At 33.5% G+C, this 17,455-nt stretch overlaps 1 protein-coding gene across 1 annotated transcript in view; it reads left to right on the top strand.

Annotated features, from left to right (window-relative positions):
- Positions 1-17,455, top strand: part of LOC105221978 (uncharacterized) — a 136,986-nt gene that overhangs the window by 45,899 nt on the left and 73,632 nt on the right. Inside the window, exon 2 of the mRNA XM_049453533.1 lies at positions 16-90. The gene's annotated coding sequence lies outside the window, so the exon portion shown is untranslated. The remainder of the gene's footprint in view (positions 1-15; positions 91-17,455) is intronic.

Here is a 17,455-nt window from a genome sequence, read left to right as displayed (position 1 = left end):
GTCTCTCTTTTGCAGTTGCTTGACGCAGTTCACATTGTTAATTGGTCTCGAGTAGCGTGGGCATGCGCTCCTTTGAAGCTGAAAAAGAAGGTGAGAATGCAATTAAACATTTACAACAAATACTTTTAAGTAAACACTAAAAAAGAGAAATTTTATTAGCACCCACGAAATACACAGTTATTTTTATAAACAAGCTGCTTAAATATAAGCGAAAGTTGATTCGGTGCCATTAAAAGGCAAAGTATTTGATCAAAGAGATAAAATTAGACGCGATAGTAAATAAGCGACAAAAAACAAAAAAACAAGATAGAGAAAAAATGAGTTAAAGAATGAAAAATAAATAAAAACCTATAACAAAAAACTAAAAAGCGTTGAAAAAAAATAAAAAGTATAAAAAATTTTAATAATATATGAATATATATAAAAAAAAAATTAAAATTTTTAACAAAAAATGCCTTCAATAAAAATAATATGAACTGTTGAAAACGACAGCAAACAAGTGACGTGAAATGGAAAATAAACAGACAATGTTTACTTGTTTTATGCTCTCTGACCGAAAGAAGTACAGCATTTGAATGCTGAAAGTACCGTTTTAATGGGTACAAGCGCCTTTTAGTAGCGATATTTATTGCCATGGTAATTATTGACACAGCCGAGTTGATGTTTATCCATTGGGCAATGATGTCATACTTAATTTACGCCAAAAAATATTGAATGAAAAGCAACACAAACAGAAAAAGCAAAAAACAGCTGTTTTGATGTACTATAGTGATTTCAAATGCAACACTGTGCTGCCAAAAGACATTTTGCAGCGTTCGTGTATGTTCGGGTGCAGCCGAAAATTATTACATAAATATATTCTCTTGCAATTTGCAAAATCCAAAGCATAATATAATAAATAGAATTACGAAAATAATTGAATTGTATTTAATGGTTCCCAGAAACGATTTCATTAATTTTTGACTAAATCATTACTAGAATTGTTGTCTAATTTAATATTTTCTCGTAATGCCTTAGACTAAAGGTTATCCATTTCGTGGTTCCCTACTTTTTTAAATAATTAAGATTGAAACTTCAAATTTAATGGGGAATGTTTATTATCATTATCATTGAAACAGATCAGAATCATTGATGATGATTGGCATTTAGTTTTTGAAGATTATCTCTTTCAAATATTGGCCGCGGCTACGTCCCCGATGGTCCATTCGTTGAATCCAAATTTCAATGACTTGTTCGAGCTTTTCGACCAGTAACTGGTGAATGACACGTGTGATGTTTTGCTCCAAGACCCGAATCGAAGCGGGATTGTCTGCAAAAACTTAAGACTTTTACATAGGAAAATTTCTCACGATGTGACATCACATGATTTTGTTGGCTAATAGATCAGGGCAAAACGTGTTCCCTCATTAAATTCATTGATTGCTAGGTTCTCACTCACTGCCATATTTTCTTCACTTCATGCTGGATGTGGTCTGTTGGGTCGGAAATTATCTAATAATGAATGCTGGGTCTCAAGATAGGTGATGGCCGATTATGTTGACCATAAGTTGAGCGAAGCGGGTGAAACACGTTCTTTATAGAACGTGGTAAAGTGGAACGATTTGCGAGCTATAGTAAGTAACCGGTAAACCAAGACCAGGTGTGCTAAGTTTTGCAACTGTACTGCTTTATAGAGTAGACAACGATCTTGGCTTTGCTTTGAGAAGTCGTCAAAGTTAAATTATGTGTTCAGTAGGTCATATTCTATCAAAGTTTTAAGATCATTTGAAAAGCTGGGAAAGATAAACTAAAAAATCTAAAATCAAGAAAAGTGAAAAGGCTAAGAAAATTCTTTGAGAAAGTATTGTTTATTGTTAAAGAACCGATCAAACTACTGAAAATATTGTTGCTGAAGACCGCAATTTGTCGATTTCAAAACGTTCTCAAAAATTAGGACTGTCTCAAACAACAAAATGAAGGATTTTGTGAAAGGGGCTTATATCCATAAACAATTGTTCTCATTCAAGAACTGAAGCCATTGGACCATCGTAAACGTCGCAAATGGAACAACTTTAGAACGATAACTTTAAGAAAATCATCTTCCCCGACGTGGTTCACATTCATCTGAGTGGAACAACCATTACATGCACATAAATTGATAGATTGACGTGGTTTTTGGTCTGGTGGAATCATCGGTTCGTACTTCATTTCGGGATGATGCTGGGAACACCGTTATTGTCAATGAAGGGCGGCTTAGATCGATGGTAACCAACTTGTTATGGTGCAACAATCGAATTATTGCGAGAAAACTTTGGAGATTCGATTATTTCAGGAAATTGTGACATTGAATAGGCTCCAAAAAGTTGCGATTTAACACCATTAGGCTACTTTCTGTGAGATTTTTTGAAAGCATTGTTCGTAAGCAATAAATTAGATACTCTTCAAGTTTCGAAGTTCAATATTGATTTGATTTACCGGAAAAAATAACTCGAAAATTAAGTTCCTCGAATTCTTTTATGCAAAAGAGGTCGTGGAGGCCATCTGAACAATTAATTGTTTTATGTTTTCCTTATTGGAAAACCCCATACATGCCAGTGCGTCTATAAATATACATCTTATAGCATACATAGAAAACTTAGAATATTTTTCCGGGCCCATTCAATTGCCTTGAGGCAATTCATTACATTTTGATGCCAATGGAATCTTTATTTATTTGTTCTTTTGGCGGTCGCATTGTTTTCCTTGGATTGTAACGAGTTAATTTGCCGAGCAGTGCTGAAATATTTGTTGCATTTGTTTGGATTAAGCTGATTAATTCGCCAGCTGATATACTGACAAAATGTTTATCGGATAAACAGTGGAACGTTTTGATGAAGCAATTGCATTAGAGTGGGACTGATACATAAATATAATTAAAATTTGTAAAATTGTAAATTGTATAGAATAAAATTATAGAATTCAGAGAAAAAAACACTGTTATTAAGCAAAGAAGGATAAAGCAAAGAAGGAAGAGTATGGAATTTAGGAGAGTAATTTCTAGAATAAATTATATCTTTTTAATATTAGTTCTCAAAAATGTATTTTCTACATGGTTTACTATTTTTGGGATTTATTTACTTCGTTTTTTCTTTCTGAGGATCATTTTGAAACGATATACTATATAATAACGATAAAAAACACACTGTAATACTTACCGCTCTCTAACTCTCTTCACAAATTTATCGATAACAATATTCGCACCTATACCTTTAGAATCCACCCTAATGTTACTCTTGATGTTGGGAAATATTTGCATATGTCTATTAGCAAATAATTTTTCCACCGATTGATCTGTGCTAACTGTATACAAATACCTCAAAAGTAATTTACATTATAAATTTTGCAATCAGGTTGAACTCTCTTCTCTGTGTTTACATATGTTCGTTAAGAAGATTTATGCTCTTTTCTCTGTAATATATTTAATTTTGATTAAGAACTCTATAAAGAAGGAGTTTTGAAACCAAAAAGCGTTAACCGGGGCTTCACAAATAGTAAGTACAAATAAGTTTCCTTACAAGAACTTGATCAGTCAGTTATATGTCAGTTAGATCTGAGCACTTCCTTCCCATATTTTATTATTACTTTAGGCTATGACTCATACGTTACAACGTTACAAGCATCAAACTCATTATTGCCGGTGACCAGACGTGGGTTCATGAATATAACGCTAAAAATGGTCCTACAATCTAGCTAAAGGCGGTCTTAAAATTATCCGAAAAACCGCTATAAAACTGTGTCTGCAATAATAAAGGAGAAGATATCAGGAAAACTAAACTCAGAGTAGAAATAATGAATTGTTTTGCCTTAATTGACTCAATTAAGAATTTTCATACATTATTATTTTATTAATTGAATATTAATTGGACATTTAGTTAATTGAGTTAATGTTGAATTGAGAACATTATAATGCTTAAAAAATATCCAGAATATTTTTCGTTTAGCAGTTAATTGGATATGATAGTATAAGCATTAGTGTAAAAAGTCTTTTAATTGACTCAATTAAAGTGCTGTCTGAAATGCACTTAATCCTTAGAGGCTCAATGCTGAGGGTTGAATCATTTCTAAAATTGCTTCTCTAGACTATCAGTTATCAACCTTAATTTCAAGCTTAGTTTATCAAGTATTGATAACCACGCACCCATCTTTCGCGTTATCAGTGGAGAGTTTTTAAGAATAATTTATTTGTGCTGAGTTTTTTTTTTAATTTGACAATTAATCAACCTTCAGAGAGCTTATGATATTATATGAGGTACGAAGCTGTTGTCACAAAATACTTGTGAAATGCAGAGGAACAACGGGTAGAATTACTACGACTTAAAAATATAGTTTATGATGCCACTTTTAATGCCAATATAATATAGTCTACTTGCCGATAAGTGAGTCGTTGGACATTGTAAAGCTCTTGAGCTTGCAAGAAGAGCAGGGGTTCCTCTGTTTTCGGGAATTCGGGTGCTGGATGTATGGGCCCCGCGCGAGGTCAGCAAACGTTCAGTGCGATGAGGTGTAAACTACTAGGCACCTCCTCTACCACTGTCTACCTTTTGCTAGAGTAAGGTTGAAACATCTCTGTTGCCATACAATTAACGTACCCGGTGATGGATTGAAAATGACATTAGAAGCCTCAATAAATTTGTGGGAACAGCCACGTAATATCGACATGCAACGGCCTTTTTGACCCATACCTAAGACTTCTGGGCATCAAAAGGGAGAGACATCTTTAGCTGTCCAAGTGAGAGATTATTTGTAGCTTCACGAAAAATCAGTCTATTTACCTAACCTAACATAATCTAACTTATTTTACAGTCCTCATTTAAAATAACTTACGGAAAGTAAGATGTTTTTTGTTCAATGTCTACTGCCTTATAAACCGCTTTATATGTAACTATTTTAAAGGAAAGTATAATGCATTTCCCATATATTACGATTTCGAGTTGTCTTTCAAGAAAATCTTGTGAACAACTTTTGATAAGAGCTTAGTTTTTTGTTGTATTTCAAAAATCTAAAATTTTTAAACTAAAACCTCTTATTTCGAAAATCATCGCACACTTACAATATGTTCCTTTAAATTTTTGAAAATTTTGATATTTCGAAAGTGTGGCAGCCCTGTTCCTAGTTTTTTTTACATATTTTTCGATTTTGCATTGCATTCAGTAATTAAGTAAGTAAGGCAACCCTGTGCAACTGTTTTGTTGTTAAAATTTCTTTCGAGTCAGTTTTGCAAGACTTACATAAATAAAAATGTATTGAAAAAGGTGGCAACTCCATAAATAATATTTTTTGAAAATCTGGACGTATAGTTTTTTGTTTTCTATTATTATAGCTTTGAAAAGATCTCTAAAATAATATTTTTGAAAACAGGCGGTAACTCATTATATACTATATTTTAAAACACCGATAGTTTTCTCTTCTTGTCTATTATTATGGTAATAGTTCTCAAAAATAGTATTTTCGATATCAGTTGGCAACTACCGTCTATATATAAAAACTTACACTTCCAAAAACTTAAATAATAAAAATTGAAACAGATGGCAACTCCAGAAATTATACTTTTTAAAACTCTGGACCTAATAGCATTTTTTTCTTGTCTATTATTAAAGCTTTAAAAAAATAATAATATTTTTGAAATCAGGTGGCCAATACCGGACATACAATTTTTGCATATAAATCACTTTATTTTGCTGATCCGCTATGAATTTGCATTTCTCTCACTTCTCTTTTTTGCTTTTAGTGCTTAGAGCGTAAAATTTTATAGATTTGGAGAAAGTAAAACTCAAGATCAGCCAATTATATGATTTTATTCCATCAATAAAAAATAAAGTGGTTAACTCTATACTTATCAATAATACTTCAGATACTAACATACAACTAACACACATGCAAATATGTAAATCCCCCATCAAAAACCACAAAATTAGCCAACGACAGCCGTTTAGTGGCAATTCAAGATTACTTTCTTGTGGAAATTTCCGCCAAGAAATAGAAAAATAAAAATAAAATTGAAGTTTTCACAAGTTTTCAGCTTTCAACTTTGAACTTTTCCCATCGTGCAGCCGCAACAAAAACAAAAAAGTAGTAGTTCAACCAACTTGTAACTGGTAACTCAGCATGAAATTCGGTTGAGTTGAGTTGAGTTGAGTGGCACAGACAACTTGCCGCAGTAGTTCGCCGGTGCGTGTAAGTGTTTCTGTGTGTGTGTGTGGTTTAGGACTTTCGGTAAAAGTACACCGAAGACAAGTCGCCGGGTCATGTTACAACACAAACAAATTCAGGCACACATGTTGAGCTATGATAAATGGCTGCAACTGAGTACAAAATTTATGGGTGATCACAAGCAACTATAACATTACAGCTACATAATACAAATGTGTGTGCTTGTGTGTGTTTTAGTGCGTAGCCTTTGCCTTGTAACTGCATTGGCCACTTTACAGCGGTTGCACCGAACATTCTAATTTCACTGAAGAGCACACAAAAATTGTTGAAAATTCTGCACAAAGCCCGAAATAGATAATGAGCGAGAGGAAGAAAGAGATAGAGCGGTAGTAAATTTAATAGTGCAAGTTTGTGCGTGCTCCTTGCCACAAGCCACATGCGTTGCAAGTTTAGCAGCATTTAGACAGGCACTTAGTTGTGAAAACTGCACTTTAATCTATGCACGTATGTGGCATACAGTCGGTCATAAAAGTATTCAAAGAGTACAGCTTTGTTCTGTTGGAAAAATTCCAATAAAAAAATGGAGAAAGTATAGTAAAAAGAAATACTTAAAAAAAAGATATATGGTAGGTATCCATTGCTCTGTTTAGATTGAAGCTACATACAAATGCAACACGGGATTTTATATGTGATGTACCACAAAATATGTTTTTTTAACAAGTGGCAACCCCAAATATTTTATTGTTGAATATATATACGACTAACACACGTGACTCTATAAATGACGTAAAAAAATAGTTTTATTTTTAATCAGGTGGCAACTTCACAAAAAAAAAAAATCTGGCAATATTGTCAACAGCTATAACTATATAATTTACATACTTTCTATTTATTTAATTTTTTGAATAAAATTAATTTAAAAATTAAATAATTTTCCAAAAATAAAATTCTGATGGCAACACTTTAGATTTTGATTTTTTTTTCAATTTTAAAAAGCTCAGATTGATTTTTTGTCAGATGGTAACTCTACGTCATAAGAGACTGAAAATATATTTATTAAAAAATGTGGCAACTCTAAGACGAATTATTTTTTTACAAATATTTGCTATAATGACTTTTGTTGTATACCAAAATTAACTAATTTTCAAAAAAAGTTTCTGATGGTAACAATATAAAGGGTGTCTCAAAATTAACGAAATAATTTAATTTGCCACTAAATTGTAGCAAACTGTTGACAATCATAAAAAAATACATATCCACACCTGATAATTTAGACTTGGTAAAAATGCAGCGCATTCGATGGAACGATGAGCTGTACGAGATATACGACGACATCGACATAGTTCAGCGAATTAAAAGACAGCGGCTACGCTGGCTAGGTCATGTTGTCCGGATGGATGAAAACACTCCAGCTCTGAAAGTATTCGACGCAGTACCCGCCGCGGGAAGCAGAGGAAGAGGAAGATCTCCACTCCGTTGGAAGGACCAAGTGGAGAAGGACCTGGCTTCGCTTGGAATATCCAATTGGCGCCACGTAGCGAAGAGAAGAAGCAACTGGCGCGCTGTTGTTGACTCGGCTATAATCGCCTAAGCGGTGTCTACGCCAGTAAAGAAGAAGAAGAAAAATGAAAGCGCTACACGATAGAACAACGTGTCTTCATTATTGTCAAATATTTCAAAAATATTGAAAACTTGGCGGCCACAGTTCGAAATTTTCATACAAAATATGGTACGAATAGTATTTTAACTTTGTCAACTGTGAAAGATTAATTGAAATGGCAAATTTAAATCATGTGTAAATTTTGGGACACCCTGTATTACACTATTTAAAAAAAAAATAAATCTATTTTCTAAATTTTTAAAAGCTTTGCTTGCTTAGTCTTCTATAATGTACTTGTCTTTCGTGATTTACTTAATTTTTTGTCAGATGGCAACGCTACGTCCTAAAATATTTAAAAATATTTTTATAAAAAATTATTGGCAACTCTAAGACGGACTCTTCTGTACAATCTTTTACTTCAAAACATTTTTTTGTATATACAAATTTATTATTTTTGAAGAAACTGATGGCAACCTTATATACATATGTATATATGTACATACATTCTATTTTTTTCCGACCCTTAAAACATTTTGTTTGGCCGCTACGTTATACGTCGGACGTGTGCTTTAATTATTAATTTTCTGGTAAAAAAAATCATGTGGCAACCTCATTAGTTTTTAATATCTATTTTCTTAAGATACATATTATCAAGTTGGAAGTTATTTTTTTTAATTTTAAGAAGCTTTGCTTTTTTGTTCCTACATAATCAGTATTTATTTTTTTGTGATTTATCTAATTACTTTTTCAGATGGCAACGCTACGGCCTAAAATATATAAAAATATTTTTATAAAAGACAATTGGCAACTCTAAGATGGATTTTTTTGGTACAAACTTTTAGTTAAATAACTTTAATTGTGAATACATATTTATTAATTTCAAATCAAATGGCAACGCTATTTTTTACTATACTAATTTCTTCAAACATTTAAAAAAAATTTATGAGAAAGTAATCATAAGCCATACTTGGGCTTTGTGCTTTATTAATTAATTTTCTTGTTAAAAAATAAACATGTGGCAACCTCGTTATTTTTTAATTGCTATTTTCTTTAGTTATTTTCAAGCTGGCAGGTTTCTTAATCCAAAAATATATAAATTCCAAATATTACTTTTTAATTTCTCATTTTGTACGAAAACTTTTCCGACGCACTGTGCATGCAAATATTCAAAAGTAACAAACTCACAAACACACTTACACCACACACTTTGAACGCCATATCAAAGCATAAGTGCACAATTTGTGTAGTTTTTTATGTTCGCAACAATTGTTATTGTTGTCACATGTTCATCTTGATTGTTGTTGGCCACTCGTTGACTTTTGTCGACTTTTGACAAGCGTTTTTCGGCTTGAGTTTAGGTTAAAGAAATACAAAACTGGCAAAAGTTGCACTTTAGTGACTTTGTTATACCAACACACACACACACACATATACATACATATAAATATGTAAACATGCATGTATGTATGTATTTGCCTACAACGTTGTGGTAAGCTGGCAAGCATGCCGGCATATATTATGTGAGTGCTTGCCACAAATGCCCGCACGTGCAACAAATACCCGCTCGAATGGCTGAATTTCACAAACAACAACGCCAACACATCGACAATGTGACAACAACAAACAATGGCTACAGCGCAGCACCTCAACAGCATTGGCAATGCGCCACTGTCGATGTCGCCCGCTGCGTGCTTGCACCGCGCGCCTGCCACCGGTGTCATGGTGTCTCACCCGCTTGAGAACTCAAATTGCATTTAGTAGGTGCTGAATGCGGCAAATGGCTGCAACAAAGGGTCTTAAAGGCTCACTGCTCGGTTGTCGGTGGCCATTAGTAGAACATACACGATTGCTGTCATTCTTTTTGTTTTTTTTGTCGGTGTTGTTGGGGGTGCTGGTAGAGGTGCTGGTGGCGCTCGCTTTGCTGTGGCTGTTTTTTGATTGTTTGCCCTGGCAGCGCGTCAGCTGCAATATGTTCGAGTGACAAACACGCGCTCTCACACACACAAACACACGCATGTACATATGTTCACACCAACACACACCCGCAAAAAAGTGACCCACACTCACACTTCCAGTCGATTGTTGCAGTTATAGCGCATACGTGTGGCAGCAAAACTTACAACAACACCAAATCCACCGTTTGTTTTGGCAGTAAATGGCCATTGGTGGCAACATGCTGCTCTCTTACGCCTACACCCCCTCTCCAACTCCCTTGCGCGCTCTTTATTCTTCAGCTAAACACTGCCGTCAATGGTCTAACATGTGTTTAGTTGTTTTTGTTTTTGTTGGCGCTATTGTTGGCTCATAAGGTGTTAAGTGTCCGATCGCTCGTAGAGTGTGAAATTTATGATCCCGTTTATCTATGTTTGACATGCTGCAACATTGCAAGATGAGTGGCGGGGGAGCGCGATGAATATAGGTTTTGGGGACATAACTGGTTATACGGTTATATTTGCCTCTCCAGAGTCCATTGCTATTTGTGTTCCACTTTTTTGTTTAGCATTACCGATTTCATCAGATTACCCCGAGCAAATCCCTTACATATATACAATGAAAGCTGCAGTATAATTCGAGCTTAGATCACGTGACCCCTAAAGTGAGTCATGGATTAGGTGTTGAAAACTGAAAATTATCTCAAAAAGATATTCTGTGAACCTTCCAATTTTTTCTGCGACCGAATGCCCTATCGTCGATTTTCTTTTATCAGCCTATCCGTATGATTTCTCTGTACTGTTCCCCAAATGATTCTGCTTATTTTGTCTTACAGTGCTAGCGTATCGAGAAAGTCTAGTTTGATAATGGGCGTGGTGCGTTCCTTTGGCAGATACGTCATTATGGTACTTTTTTTTACTTTCGGCTGCGTATTCAAGGAGTTCATACTTTGGGGTCTGCACCACTAGCTGACAGAATCGACACGTTTCCGTTGCTGAATTTACCGCTTATTTTCATATAATAATTCAGTCTGACGAAACAGCTTTTTTTGGATGACGGGTGCCTTCCGCATCATCAGTGCTGTCGTGCCACCTACAGGTCACTGAAATACCCCCACTAAGGAACCGTCGCCCACCTCTTAGAACCACGTTTGCATTACTACAGAGTGGCGTTCCATTTTTCTCATTGAGAGTTTTAAATCTGTTGCGTAGTAATATTGCTGCGAACTCCTAAATACTTTCCTAGTTAGCTTCGCTCTTCAGCAGGAGGCTGATTAAATTGGCCACGCTTATTCGGCTAACCAGGTCTTCTATAGCAACGTGCTACTCTTACCGTTGCACGCAATTAAAAAATGTGACTTCAGCGTTGTCTTCTGTTGCAAAGTTATGTATGTATGTACCTAGGCATGACGGTTCTGCAACTTTTCCCATTCTGTGAAGGCACTTTTTCAAGTATCCGTAACCAGATAGTAGCCGTGTTGTGTAGAAGTCGACTTCTCCGAATTTTAGGGCTTATCTATAAGTTAGATCTCTGTAAGCCTGGCCGGCTATCTGCTGCAACTTTCATTCTCCCATTTTCGATGCCGAGGAAATGTCTTGTATTCTTTATTTGTTCAATTGCGCTCTTGTTATTTTTGGATGTTCTCATTAGCTCCCATAGCTTTTTCTTTACGTATGCCAGTAGGTCGCTTGGTCACTTGACATTGTTCGGTGGTAAGATGCGACTCTGAGGTCTGCGGTGCGATATTCTCAGGTCACTACTTTACGCCGTACATTTTCGTGTTGAATACCATTTCTAAGAAAAAGAACTTGTCACATGAATCGGTATAAGTTATTTCATTGGTTTCTCTTTTCGTAGCCTTTCTTCGTTGCGGTGTAGACTCACAGTGTGTGTTTATAGTCCTATAGATGCTTTAGCCAGGGTATCAACCGTATCGTTATTTCGGCCAATTTACTTATTTTCAAAAGTTTGTTTTGGTTTTGTTTTTCTCATACTGAAGATGTCTAGATCGTCGATATCAGCTGAAATAATTACTACAGAAAAAGAAGAGTTGCCACCAATTCGACAATTTTACGTAACAACGTTGATATGGCCATTTTTGTAGATATTTTATTCAATTAAAAAAAATTTTTAAAAGATTTTTGACAGATTTTGCCAACAGGGTTGCCAACTAATTGAAGTAAAACTAATTTGTGGCATTTCAGTTGAAAAATTTACGGTTAATCGACAGAGTAAGTAAAATAAATAAAAAAAATAATACTATAAAATGAGATGAAATAAATTAAAAATTTAAAATTAAATTTAATAAAAATAAAATAATCTAAATTAAATTTAAGAAATTAGATTAAATTATATAAAAAAGTTGAAATTATAGATAAATTAAAATAAATTATGTTAAATTAAATTAAACTAAATTAAATTAAAATAAAATAAACTAAACTAAATTTGAAAAATTAAATAAAATTTATTTAAATAAAAAATTAAAATTAAATAAAAAATTAGAAAATTAAAATAAAATAAAAATAATTTAAGGCAATTTTTACCAATTCAATAAAATTGTGTTACATAGTGTTTTACATTAAAATGAAACTAAAAAAATATAAGATAAAAAATTTGTATAAAAAAAAATTAATTTAATTAAAATTGAATAAAATGTAATGAATTTAAATTAAAATAAACTATTTTGTTTATAAACTATTTTGTTTTATTTAATTTTAATTTAATTTAAATTCATTATATTTTATTTTATTTTAATTTATTTTTTCTTATATAAATTTTTTATCTTATTTCAATTTTTTTAAAATGTAATGAATTTTATTTAAATTTAAATTATTTTTTTTTTAATTTAAATTTAAATTTTACCACTTTTATATAATTTAAAAATTAAGAAATTAAAATAAATTAAAATTAAATTTAATTAAAATAATATAAAGCAATAATTGACTTACAAGATATTTTTTTGTTGCACAGTGTTGCACATTAAAATAAAATGTGATGCAAAATATTGATTTAGTATTCAAAACATCTGACAAATTTAATTTCAGCGTCTTCGAACACACAATCAATCAACAACTCACAGCAAAACAGATTTCTTACGGCCGTCTGTCAATGTCAAAATGTCTGTGATCAATGCAAATACGTTACACTTTTCCCACGGGGACATTCGCTCATAATCTTTTCAGCGTCCACTGAAGCGTGTAACTGTCTGACTCTTTCCCTCTGTGTGTAAGTGTGCGGGTGTGAGCTTCGCTCTTGTCACAACTGCTCCTGTCACTGCCCGAGTTGATGTTGCTGTCACCGTTACTTTAACCGTTACTGGCCTTTCGCGTCTTTCGCAACTCAATTCGACACGCCGGCAATTCACATGCGTGTGTGTGTGTGACAACTCACGGGTTGAAATTGTCAAAATGAGCTTGAAAAATTTATTTTTGCATTTTGCATTGACAACACAGTCAAGGGAATTTTTATTCATTCGCCTGACATTCTCCATTCGTTTTGCAACTTCGCCGCATTGCCTGCTGTTCGCTGTCTGCTCGCTGCCGTTACATACGAGAGCCGACAGGGCAGTCATAATTCATGCTGCATGTGTGTTTACAAATTCTTACATATATTTACATATATGTATAGTACGTATGTGTGTAGGTTTGGCTGTGTGTGCGCCTGCGAAGCATTTCGAATGCGTCTGTATGTATTAACCTTCACCTCTTTACCGCCTTTCGTTGCTGACTATGTTGCGACTGGCCTTATTATTGGTGTTTTTGCTGCTGCTGCAGCGCTTTGTTATAGTTGTTGTTCGTGTTTTATTTTCATTGGCATTCACACGTGCAACTGTCTGCGCAAACATGCGAGTTTGTAAACATTGGCACACTCACACACACACAAACACTTCTCTGGTTTTGTTTGTATAGTGAAAAATAGACATACATACATACATAAGTACAAGTATATGTATATAACCTTTGTGTAGGCTTATATGTGTGTATATATGTAAATGGTCCTGCAACTGTCCATCCGCTTGTGTGCTCCTCCCTGTGGTTATATACATATTTATGTATTATTTTTATTAATAGTACACTCTTACCGGAGACAAATTACGTGGATTAAAAATGTAGCAAGATTCATGTCGCACTTTGTTGTTGCAGTGTAAATAAAGGTTGGTGCTCATATGAGCTGGCTTTATAGAAAGAATATGAAGATACATACTTAAGTATGTACATATGTAACGGGTGATTTTTTTGAGGTTAGGATTTTCATGCATTAGTATTTGACAGATCACGTGGGATTTCAGACATGGTGCCAAAGAGAAAGATGCTCAGTATGCTTTGACATTTCATCATGAATAGACTTACTAACGAGCAACGCTTGCAAATCATTGAATTTTATTACCAAAATCAGTGTTCGGTTCGAAATGTGTTTCGCGCGCGTGTTTTGTTCAGCGATGAGGCTCATTTCTGGTTGAATGGCTACGTAAATAAGCAAAATTGCCGCATTTGGGGTGAAGAGCAACCAGAAGCCGTTCAAGAACTGCCCATGCATCCCGAAAAATGCACTGTTTGGTGTGGTTTGTACGCTGGTGGAATCATTGGACCGTATTTTTTCAAAGATGCTGTTGGACGCAACGTTACGGTGAATGGCGATCGCTATCGTTCGATGCTAACAAACTTTTTGTTGCCAAAAATGGAAGAACTGAACTTGGTTGACATGTGGTTTCAACAAGATGGCGCTACATGCCACACAGCTCGCGATTCTATGGCCATTTTGAGGGAAAACTTCGGACAACAATTCATCTCAAGAAATGGACCCGTAAGTTGGCCACCAAGATCATGCGATTTAACGCCTTTAGACTATTTTTTGTGGGGCTACGTCAAGTCTAAAGTCTACAGAAATAAGCCAGCAACTATTCCAGCTTTGGAAGACAACATTTCCGAAGAAATTCGGGCTATTCCGGCCGAAATGCTCGAAAAAGTTGCCCAAAATTGGACTTTCCGAATGGACCACCTAAGACGCAGCCGCGGTCAACATTTAAATGAAATTATCTTCAAAAAGTAAATGTCATGAACCAATCTAACGTTTCAAATAAAGAACCGATGAGATTTTGCAAATTTTATGCGTTTTTTTTTTAAAAAAAAGTCATCAAGCTCTTAAAAAATCACCCTTTACATATTATGCACGTATTTTACTATGACCGTAGACGTACATACTATATATACATAAGTAGTTATACCCGTGCTAAAATTTTAACTTAAACTTAAACTTAGACTTAGACTTGTACTTATACTTATACTTAGACTAAGACTTGACTTAGACTTAGACTTAGACTTGGACTTGGACTTGGACTTGGACTTGGTCTTGGACTTGGACATGGACTTGGACTTCTTATACTTATACTTATACTTATACTTATACTTATACTTATACTTATACTTATACTTATACTTACACTTATACTTATACTTATACTTATACTTATACTTATACTTATACTTATACTTATACTTATACTTATACTTATACTTATACTTATACTTATACTTATACTTATACTTATACTTATACTTATACTTATACTTATACTTATACTTATACTTATACTTATACTTATACTTATACTTATACTTATACTTATACTTATACTTATACTTATACTTATACTTATACTTATACTTATACTTATACTTATACTTATACTTATACTTATACTTATACTTATACTTATACTTATACTTATACTTATACTTATACTTATACTTATACTTATACTTATACTTATACTTATACTTATACTTATACTTATACTTATACTTATACTTATACTTATACTTATACTTATACTTAACCTTATACTTATACTTATACTTAGACTTATACTTACAATGACACTTATACTTATACTTATACTTATACTTATACTTATACTTATACTTATACTTATACTTATACTTATACTTATACTTATACTTATACTTATACTTATACTTATACTTATACTTATACTTATACTTATACTTATACTTATACTTATACTTATACTTATACTTATACTTATACTTATACTTATACTTATACTTATACTTAGACTTATACTTATACTTATACTTATACTTATACTTATACTTATACTTATACTTAATCAAAACTTGATTCCGATCGTTACGTTTGTATGATTTGAATAAAAGATCTGTCAAATATTCACCACGCCTAGAATTTCAGACATAGTGCGCTAAATGCTGTCGTCAAGCTCTACGACCTTTGAGGGTTGACTTTAATTTAACATACCCCTAGACCAAATAATCTGGAGTTAGAGTCTAGTTAAATCACATGATCATGGCGGTCATTTAACTGGGCCATTTATAGAAATTAACAAGTCGCCTAACTTTGAACGAATTGTGTCCATATTTAAACGTGAAATGGAGATCGTCCGTGTCGTCGTTGATGGTAACGGCGGTTTCTACCTCATTTCGAAAGGAATAAACACCGATTGGATTCACCCCAGTAGCGAAAATATCGTTTGTTGAAGAAGACGTTAAGCCAGAAGAAGATTTTGTGATGAATGTGAATTTTCCGGAGAACGCCAGTTCCCGTCAAAATCTTGAATAAGTTTCAAGCGTTGTACCAAAGTGAAACGCGATATAATGGAATGACAAACCTTAGTGAACACACTGACAAAATTTGAAACAAATCAGTAAACAAACATGGCCACCATGAGCTGTCAAAATCATTCTTCTTAGTAGACGCTATAACTTCAAATACAAACTGACAGATTAAAATAAAGTTCTTTTGTGGAGATCTCCTTATATCTTCACGAAAATTGATATGAATTATTATTCAAGGAAACAATCTCCGAAAAAATTGTTCAGATCGAACTGCTATGGCATATAGCTGTCATACAAACTGAGCGTTCATACCTTTTCATGTCATAAAAAAGGGTATACAAAGTAGCTATGTTTAAGGTTGTTTCTTATTTATTTAAAATTTTGTAAAATTAAGCAATTTAAGCTCTTATTTTTTATTTTCCGTAAAATATCACACAAATTAATTTTTTGTTTAGCTTTAACAACATTTCTCTATCGCTCATAATTTTGCTCAATTTTCATCATACAATACAACGAGAATAATTTATTATTTATCTTTTCACCTCTTATTTGTCAGTTCACACACTTTTCAATTATGATATATCGCAAATTTGCAAAATATTCATTGTTATTTGTTTTTGTTTTTGATAAATAGTACTTTTCGCAACTTAATTTGCATTTTATTATTGTTGACAGACAGATGATGGATAATTTCCAAGAGAAAATGAATGGCTATTGAGCGACTAATTTGTGCCTATGCATATACCTACATATGTATATTTATTAGGGTTCTACAAAAGAAGATAAACACTTTTTTGGATGACAATCTAAGCTAAATCAACCATTAAAGAGGTTTTTAGTGGTGTTTTCAGCTCGGCCGGTAGCATTTTTAGCAACCTTTCCTTCTCTGACTATAGGTATATATGTGCGCCCAGCTAGTAAGGCTCTTAGAAATTTTAGAATAAATAAGGATCTGTACTGCAGAAAGCTTTGATCAGCTCTTCCGGTTGCGCCAGGTTTCAATTCCATTGCGATTGTTAAGTATATCAAGGTCTTCAGTGCTGCGTGCATAACCTCCTTTGAAGGAAAAATAAACCCTTTCGGACTATCGGAGACCAGATTAAGTAGAAGATTGATTAATAAATTCCACAAAAGTGACTCGGCGGTATAAGAAAGAACTTGC

The sequence above is a fragment of the Bactrocera dorsalis genome, chromosome 3 (genome assembly GCF_023373825.1).
Source record: "Bactrocera dorsalis isolate Fly_Bdor chromosome 3, ASM2337382v1, whole genome shotgun sequence".
Taxonomy (NCBI): Eukaryota; Metazoa; Arthropoda; class Insecta; order Diptera; family Tephritidae; genus Bactrocera; species Bactrocera dorsalis.
Note: the sequence above shows the minus strand (reverse complement) of the source record. Positions and strands in the feature narration are given on the sequence as shown.